Source organism: Carlito syrichta, unplaced genomic scaffold, assembly GCF_000164805.1.
Source record: "Carlito syrichta isolate Samal-C Ts95f unplaced genomic scaffold, Tarsius_syrichta-2.0.1 Scaffold109683, whole genome shotgun sequence".
Taxonomy (NCBI): Eukaryota; Metazoa; Chordata; class Mammalia; order Primates; family Tarsiidae; genus Carlito; species Carlito syrichta.
The window spans coordinates 690,373-700,559 of NW_007053779.1; positions in this window are offsets into that span (position 1 = coordinate 690,373).

The following is a 10,187-nucleotide window of genomic DNA, read 5'->3' on the forward strand; positions in this document are numbered from 1 at the left end:
AGAACAGTGGGAGTGGTATGACCGATCTATCCATTTCCTTAATAACCTTCACAGCTGTAATGAGTTATCCCTGTCTCTTATTCTAAATTACAGAAAACACCTTTATTCTCAAAGTGAATATACATGACGATATTTTTTTCTCTTTCTCATTCTCATTTCAACAACCTAATTTTTCATAATCTAGCAGTTAAGAGAATCAGGCAGACGTGAGTTAGAATCTTAGCTAAGAGGGAAAAAAATGTTAAGGAAGGTGTGGATTCCCCTACTTCCCCCAATTTGTCCTCTACACATCATTCAGAGACTTTGAAACACAGGTAGGCTTTTTATTGCTGTGAGTCTGACTTTTAAACAGCTAGCTCCTTCCATTCCTTTTATGAAAAAAGGAAGAAGAAAAGAAGAAGAGGAAGTCATTTTTTGTCTGAAAATCCAGCAGACAATATTGGTTCTATATAAAAATTTCATTAGTCACAAATAAGGACCATGTAAAGGGATCACTAAAGAGCGGGAGAACACATCTGCCCAGTGTCTCATTAGGTACTGTTTGTCATAGAAATTCAGACACTGAGCATTTGTTTTTGTCCATATCTTTCTGAGTATCAATACTTGAAATCACAGACTAGTGACAAGGGAGGCTGCAATATAAGGAGACCAATGGTTTTCTACTATGATTCCTGAGGAGGGACTGTCAGTACTGAGAAGATTGTAACATGTTTTAACTACTTCAAGTATTATGGCCTTTTACACTGATAACTATTAAATTTTATATATACTTTTTATTGCACTGGATAATTCAATGCATTTTCAGTACTGTAATTTTTATGACTCCAGAGCTCTGAAGTTGCTTGCACCTGCTCTGTTTGAAGCTTTGTACTGAAGAAACAAAGCTTCACAGGAGCATATGAGTTTTCTCTACGCTGGCTTAAAAATGAGTGACTATTATTTATACAATGATCTGAGGCTAAATTTTCAGTCATGTAAATTCTGCAAGTGATCACTTGACATGTTAGAAAGACTATGTGGACATAAAAACAATGGTAAGAGGAGCATTTTTGACTTTAGCACAAGATTCAAAGTTGGAGAAGACTCTTGTGAGAAGTAAAACTATGGGCCTAATGAAATTGTCAAAAAGTTCAGCGGCTTTCAAATATAATTAACTCTGATAATGACAGTTGAGGAGTTAAATTTAGAACAAATTCAATCTGTAAGAACGCTTGAACACAAGAAAGTTTCTGTTTGGATTATGAACAAAAGCAACAAAGATTTGCCATTTCTGATCTTTCAAAAGAAGCTGGAAGAATTAGTGTTTCATTGAGGGAATAATAACTGAAACAAAATATGGTGTTTCTTTAATGACCTTGAAACAAAACTTCAAAGTTAGTCTTGTAAAACTCTAACATCACCAGGACCCCAAAATTGCCATACTCACAAGTGAAAACAGTATTGACTTGTTTCTTGACTTCAACTGATATGAATCAATTCATGTACTTAGTCAATGAGGTGTAAATATAAAGACTCTAAAGCATCTGAGAAATTCAAAGTAAGAAACAAATTTAGCACTTGAACCCAAGTGCTCTGATGTTTTTCTCCAAAGCTGTCCTTTCACCATGTTAGCGTCATCAGGATTCTACTTCCTTGTCTCAGTCCATATTGTGTTACTATAAAGAAATATGGAAGACTGGCTAATTTATAAAGAAAAGATGATTATTTGGTTTTGTAGGCTGTATATAGAAGCATGGCACCAGCATCCGTTTCTAGTGAGGGCCTTAGGCTGCTTTCACTCATAGTGAAAGGTAAAGAGTGGGCCGGGCTTGGTGCCTCAGCCTGTAATCCCAGCACTTTGGGAGGCCGAGGTGAGTGGATTGCCTGAGCCCGCGGGTTCGAGACCCGCCTGGGCAACTTGATGAGACCTCATCTCTACAACAAATAAAAAAATTAGCCAGGCATGGTAGCGCGCACCTGTAGTTCCAGCTACTTAGAAGGCTGAGGCGGAAGGATCGCCGGAGCCCAGCAGGTCGAGGCTGCGGTGGCCAGAAGCAGCCACTATACTCCAGTCTGGGCGACAAAGTGAGACTCCAACCCAAAAAAAAAAAAAAAAAAGAAAGGCAAAGAGTGTGTACAGAGATCACATGGCAACAGAGGAAGCAGGGGCGGGGGAGGTAAGGCTCCAAGCTTGTTTTAACAGCCACCTGTGACGGGAACTAATAGAATGATAACTCACTGCCTCCCCCACACCCACACCCAAATACACAGGGAGGACATTCATCTGTTCATGAAGGATTTGCCCCCTATGACCCAAACACCACCCATTAGGCTTCACCTCTAACATTGGGGATCACATTTCAGCGTAAAATTTGGACAGGTCAAACATTTTGACTATATCAGCGTTTGTCTCTCTCCATCTCCTCCTAATCTGTCAGCTGCCTCTAGCTTTACTTCCTTTCTTATCCAGCTAGATCCCATGATCCATCCCTCCCACCCTACTCTTGCCAAGACAATTAACTTTCTTACTCCTTTGAAAGGCCATTCACTGAGCCCAATTTGGATTAATTCAACCACTGGTCTCTCACTCTTACACCTAAGAATCTAGAAAAAATCTCCACTAGACTATAGAAAAATTAATGTTAGTGATGAAAATCTGAGAATAGGGTTAATATGAAAACCACACTCTCTGTAATAGTAAATGTAGAAGGAATGATGGAATTAGAAAATCACTTTTAGGTTGGGCTCGGTGGCTCAGCCTATAATCCCAGCACTTTGGGAGGCTGAGGCCAGTGGACTGTCTGAGCCTGCAGCTTCGAGACCCACCCGGGCAACTTGGTGAGAACTTGTCTCTACAATAAATCAAAAATTAGCCTGGCATGATAGCATGCGCCTGTAGTTCCAGCTACTTGGCTGAGGCAGAAGGATCGCTGGAGCCCAGCAGGTTGAGGCTGCGGTGGCTGGGAACGTGCCACTGCACTCCAGTCTAGGTGACAGAGTGAGATTCCAACTCAAGAAAAAAAAAAAAAAAAAAAGAAAGAAAGAAAATCACTTTTTAACAACCAGCATAATAAAAATTCAGAAGCATCAATAATCATTTTTTAGTGTTGAACTCTGATTGTGCCACCGCACTCCAGCCTGGGCAACAGAGTGAGACCCTGACTTAAAAAATAAAAATAAAAACAAAAACAAAAACAAATTAAAAAATTGCTTCTCAGCCTTTGGACTAAGATCAAGCAGAATAAGCATTGATGAATGCTAATATAGTGGATGAAAATGGAATGAGAAGCCGGGCTCGGTGGCTGAGCCTGTAATCCCGCGCCTTTGGGAGGCTGAGGTGAGTGGACTGCCTGAGCCCACGGATTCGAGACCTGCCTGAGCAGCGAGACCTCATCTCTACAATAAATCAAAAAATCAGCCGGGTGTGGTAGCGCATGCCTGTAATTCCGGCTACTCGGAAGGCTGAGGCGAAAGGATCGCCGGAGCCCAGCAGGTCGAGGCTGCGGTGGCTGGGAGCAGCCACTGCACTCCAGTCTGGGCGACAGAGTGAGACTCCAACTAAAAAAAAAAAAGAAAATGGAATGAGAAACAGAATTGTACACAGCCTCAAAGTACTCCCCCGCCAAATACTTATACATTAGAAAAGTGTGGGAGAGCAATTCTTTTGTCAAGAAACCTAGCAGATACCATCTTATCAACTTATCAAATTAATACTACCAGAAATGTAAAAAATTGACATGTGAGCTACTCATTGGGTTGTAATAAGAACTCAGCTTCACTTCTATGATGTTCCAGTATGATCTGGACTCAATCAGAAGGAAACTTCAGATAATCCTAAATTGAGAGACATTCTACAACATTATTGGCCTGTGGTCTTAAAAAATGTCAAGGTCATAGAAATCAGGCAACAACTGAAGAACTGTTTCAAGCTGAAGGAGGCAGGAGATTTGTGACAACTGGGTACAACACATAAACTTGAGATGGATCCTTTTGCTATAAAGAATATCATTAGGGCCAGGTGCGGTTGTGGGAGGATTGCTTGAGCCCAGGAGTTTGAGACCAGCCTGGGCAACATAAAGAAACTTCATCTTTTAAAAAAAAAAAAAAAAAAAAGGCCAGGCTCGGTGGCTCAGCCTGTAATCCCAGCACTTTGGGAGGCCAAGGCGAGAGGATTGCCTGAGCCTGTGGGTTCGAGGCCAGCCCGGGTAACTTGACGAGACTTCATCGCTACAATAAATAAAAAAATTAGCCGGATGCTGTAGGGCGCTTCTGTAGTTCTGGCTTCTTGGAAGGCTGAGGCAGAAGGATCGCCGGGGTCCTGCAGGTCGATGCTGGGGTGGCCATGAGTGTGCCACTGCACTCCAGCCTGGGTGGCGGAGTGAGACCCCAACTAAAAAAAATAAATTATATGGGTGTGATGTTGCACACACGTAGTCCCAGCTACTCAAGAGACGGAAGCAGGAAGGTTGCAGGAGCCCAGAAGTTTGAGGCTGTAGTGAGCCATGATCATCCCCTTGAAGTTCAGCCTGGTGACAGAGTGAGATCCTGACTCAAAAAAAAGAAAAAGAATAAGAAAAAAAGAATATTAGGACAATTGAAAAAACTTGAATAGGGTTTCAGGACAAAGAGTTTATGGGAGCTCTTTGTATACATCTTGAAACTTTTCTGTGTATTTGAGGTTGTTTCAAATAAGTTGCTTCAAAATCAGAAGTTTAAAGATTTGATTTTCCATCTTAAAAATCAGAGCTAGGCACAGTGGCCCATGTTTATAATCCCAGAAGTTTGAGCAGCTGAAGTGGGAGGATCACTTGAGGTCAGGAGTTCAAGACAAGCCTGGGCCACATAATGAGACCCTGTCTCTAAAAAAAATAAAATTTTTAGCCAGGCGTGGTGACACAAGCCTATTATAGCTACTTGGGAGGCTGAGGCAAGAGGATCATTTAGGCCAGGAGGTTGAAGTCAGTGAGCTATGATCACGCCACTGCACTCCAGCCTGGGTGACAGTAAGACTCTGTCAAAAAATTGTTTAAAACTTTAAAAAAGGAAAAGATAAAAATAAATAAAGTAAAGCTGCTTAAAAAAAATTTAAAAACTTAGCCAGGCGTGATAGTGTGCACCTGTAGTCCTAGTTATTCAGTAGAGTAGGATCACTTGAGCCCAGAAGTTGGAGTCTGCAGTGAGCTAGGATTGTGCCACTATTCTTCAGCTTGGGCAAAAAAGCGAGACCCTGTCTCTTAAAAAAAAAGAAAACCATGACACATTGGATACACAAAAAAGAATAAGTGTAATATACATGTAAGGTAATGACATTAAAAATTTTTTGTGTGTGTGTGTGTTGGAGTCTCACTCTGTCACCCAGACTGGAGTGCAGTGGCCACTCCCGGCGACCTGCTGGGCTCCGGCGATCCTTCCGCCTCAGCCTTCCAAGTAGCTGGAACTACAGACGCGTGCTACCACATCCGGCCAATTTTTTGGTTTATTGTAGAGTTGAGGAGGCGGGTCTCGAACCCGCGGGCTCAGGCAATCCACTCACTTCAGCCTCCCAAGGCGCGGGATTACAGGCTGAGCCACCGAGCTCGGCTGACATTTAAAAATTTTAAAAAATCTATGAATTCATTGCTCGGTTCAAGAAATAGAATATTTATTAATAATATTAAAGCTCCCAGTGTGTTCCTTGCCACCCCACAGTATCCTGAATACATTATTTCCTTGCTTTTTAAAAATATATTTATCACACGCTAACCAATATTCTTTCACATTAAAGAAGTTTAGCCTCCCGGGCCCATGTTCCTTTTTTTTTTTTGAGTTGGAGTCTCACTCTGTCTCCCAGACTGGACTGTAGTGGCCGCTCCTGGTCACTGTAGCCTCGACCTGCTGTGCTCTGACGATCCTTCTGCCTCAGTCTTCCAAGTAGCTGGAACTACAGGCGCAAGCTACCACGCCTGGCTCATTTTTTTATTTATTGTAGAGATGAGGTCTCACCAAGTTGCTCAGGCGGGTCTCAAACCCGCGGGCTCAGGCAATCCACTCACCTCGGCCTCACAAAGCGCTCGATTACAGGCTGAGCCAAAGAGCCCGGCCATGATACTTTTTAACAATTATTTTCTAAATCATCTGTTTTTTCTTTGCCCATTTTTCTATTTGGTTGGATTTTTTCTCTTATTGATTTATAAATACTCTTTATATATTATGGATATTATTTTTTTTCTATTGTATGTATTGCAACTTTTTTCTTCTAGTCTGATGCTTGTCTGTTAACTTTGTAACTTTTTTGCAGTGTCGTTCATTGTACAGATATTTTATATAACTTAAGCATTGGGTCAAGTCTGTCAATAGTTTTATTTATGACCATTGGGGTTCTTACTAGTGAAAGTCTTCCTCATTTAAGATATCCTTCTACATACTTCTTTTTCATACCGTGATCATTTTGTAGGTTTTTATGTTTATATCTTTAATCCATTAGTAATGTATTCTTTGTTTATACTACGAGGTAGGGACCTAAACTGACATTTTTTCCCACTGATAGTAGTCAGAATAATGGTTCCACAGAGATGTCCACGTCCTACACCCTAGACCTGTAGATATGTTACCTTGCATGGCAGAATGGATTTTCTAGTACTGGTTAAGGTTGTAGAACTGGAGACGAGATTATCCTGGATTGTCTGGGTGAGTCCAATCTAATTGCATCAGTTTTTGTTTTTTTTTTTTTTGTCAGAGTCTCACTCTGTCACCCAGGCTGGAGAGCAGTGGCACACTTACAGCTACCCCAGCGTTGACTTGCTAGGCGCCAGTGATCCTTCTGCCTCAGCCTTTCAAGTAGAAGGAACTGCGTGCGCTACCACATTAATTTTTGATTTATTGTAGAGACGAGGTCTCCCCAAGTTGCCCGGGAGTCTCAAACCCGCGGGCTTAGGCAATCCACTCACCTCGGCCTCCCAAAGTGCTGGGATTACAGGCTAAGCCACTTAACTCAGCCTGCATCAGTTCTTAAAAGTGGAAAAACTGACCGGGCTCGGTGGCTCAGCCTGTAATCCCAGCACTTTGGGAGGCAGAGGCGAGCGGATTGCCTGAGCCCGTAGGTTCGAGACCCACCTGGGCAACTTGGCGAGAGCTCGTCTCTACAATAAATCAAAAAAAAAAAAAAACTCAAAACTAGCCGGGCGTGGTATTGCACGCCTGTAGTTTCAGCTACTTGGAAGGCTTAGGCAAAAGGATCCCCAGAGACCAGCAGGTCGAGGCTGCAGTGGCCAGAAGTGTGCCACTGCACTCCAGTCTGGGCGACAGAGTGAGACTCTGACTCAAAAAAAAAAAAAGGTGGAGAAACTGTCCTGGCTGTCTATAGAAAGATTAGAGAAATGCAATGTTACAGGCTTTGGAGGTGGAAGAGGAGGCCAAAAGCCAAGGAACAAAGATGACTTCTAAAAACTGGAAAAGGCAAGAAAACAGATTTTTACCTAGACTCTAAAGAGGAATTAGACTCTTTTGACACCTTGATTTTAGCCCAGTGAGACCCATGTCAGATTTCTGTCCTAACAATAAGAAAATAAATATATATTGTTTAAGTGACCAGGTTTTTGGTAACTTGTTAATTAGAAGACTAGTATATCCTTCTAATCAACATCTTGTATTAAATAGTCCATCAATATTTCCAACTAAATTAAAATGTCTTCTTTACTATATGTATAATTCCTATACACATTCTGATTTCTGAACTCTGTCCTGATCCACTCATTAGAATGGATCTCTTTTTATGATCCATAACTATGTTTTAATTACTGTTACTTTATAATGTTTTTAAATGTTCTGAATCCTCCCTCTCCATTGAATCCTCATTCTACTTCTTTATTTAGGACTCTGTTTTTCTCATCTTTCCTGGCATCTTAACAGCTGTCTCTGGATTTGTCCTCCTCCAATTCATTTTCTACTCTGTAGCTAGAATGATATAAAAATGCAAGTATCATCAGATTTCTACCCTTTAAATCCTTCATGGTCATCTTTCATTTTCAATACAGAGTCCAAATTCCTTGGTATAACACATAAAAGGGGTATGACAAATGACACTACCTATCTCAACGTTGTCATCTCCTGCCCCTCCCTAATTGATACCATCTGCTCCAGACATGAAAGGACTTGAAGCTCACAGAGTGCATCACACTTTCAACTTTGTGTATCTTTGGATATGTTGCTGCTTCTGCTTAGAATATCTTCCATTCCTCCTCCAAGCCAATTAGCACTGTACAGTCAAAACTCAGATAAAGCTTTAACTTCCTTTAGCAAACTTTCCACATTCCCCACTGTTAGTTTGAGCTAGTGCCCTTCCTTTGTATTCCCATAGCAGCACAAATAGACCTTTTCTAGTGCACACATATACATTTTTTTTGCAATTCTTGTTTTACTTATCCATCTGCCTCCCTAGATGGTGAACTCCTTAGAGGCAGGAATTGTTTCTTCATTTCAGTATTTGGAGTACCTAACAGAGTGCTAACAACCTTATGATAATAAGAATATGAAAAATAATGAACTAAGTGGTAAATCTTATTAAAAACTGAATTAAGTGCTTTTCATAATTTAATAGCTACTAAGTGTCAGCTCATAATTTTGTGTTCTGTGAAACTGTTTTTATCTAAGAATAATATTGTCCAGCTTGTTCACTCATCTTATTCAAAAGGCTTGGCTACAAGCGACTTTGGGCTATTTCCAAAGGATGAAAGTTTTTTTCTGTTGAACAAATTCAAAAGAATATGACTCAGGCTCTAAAAGTAAACCCAGCAGAGAAGTTCTAAAATATTTTGAGTAGGAATGGCATTGTTGGATTATTTTGATAGGAATAACCCTCATTTAAATGCCCATGGGAAACATCAGATTCAGTGTGGGACTTCACCCTCCCATAGCCCTAGACACACAAACATCTAGCCTAGCACATCTTATGTCACATGGAAGTGATGTACTTAAGTATATCTTCCCCATTACCAGTGGTTCCCATTCAGGGGGATTATATAGCCCCCCTCCCTTGTAGGAATATTTGAGGAAATTTTTGGTCATCATAATGATGGAGGGAAGTGCCCCTGCTACTTAGTATCTAGGAGCCACAGATGCTAAATATCCTACACTGTGTAGAACAGTCCTGTATAACAAAGAATTATTGTGCCTGAAATAGCCACAATGACTCCATGAAATAGTTGACCATACTTATTATCCATTTCCCATTGGCTAGGAAGAGCCCAGCACTAAAAGTCACTCTGAACAGAAACTGCAAAGGAATGTGGGCACGAACACTTCATTACACTTTGTAGGTTATGTGGGCCTAAATAATCAATCACTTTGTAATCACTTCTCATAGTAACTTTCATGTTACTCTCTGATATAATTGATGAAAGATGAATGACAGGAGAAAGTTGTTAAATACAGGTATTTCTTTTTCTTTTTTCTTTTGGTTGGTCCAGGTAAGGTTAATTATAACAGAAATAACAATGTTCACCTTATTTTTTTTTTTTTTGAGTTGGAGTCTCACTCTGTCACCCAGGCTAGAGGGGTAGCGGCACGCTCTCAACCACTGCAGCCTCAACCTACTGGGCTCAGGCAATCCTTCTGCCTCAGCCTTTTAAGTAACTGGAACTATAAGCACATGCCACCATGCCTGGCTACTTTTTTTATTTGTTGTAGAGATGAGGTCTTGCCAAGTTGCCCAGGCTGGTCTCGAACCCCCGGGCTCAGGCAATTCTCTCACCTGGGCCTCCCAAAATGCTGGGATGATAGGCATGAGCCACCATGTCCAATGTAAAGTTCACTCTCAATACTTTCTTCTATCAGTCCATCCATCTCCCCCAGGAACTTCCTCAGTTTGGTACCATCTTAGAAAACAGACATCCTGACCTGGAATATGTACACCTATATACCATTCCTTCAGGGTCCAAGATCTTAATTTTTTTGACTATATAATCCAAGTGTCTTCTAGGTAATATTTCTAGACTATCTGTCTCCATTTTTAACATTCTATTTAATACCATTAAAAGTCTATAAGTGGCCAGGTATAGTAGTTCATGCCTGTAAGTATAGCACTTTGGGAGGCTGAGGCAGGAGGATCAAGAACAACCTGGGCAACATAGCAGGATCCTGTCTTTACAAAACAAAACAAAAAAAGAAAGAGGCCGGGCTCGGTGGCTCAGCCTGTAATCCCAGCACTTTGGGAGGCCGAGATGAGTGGATTG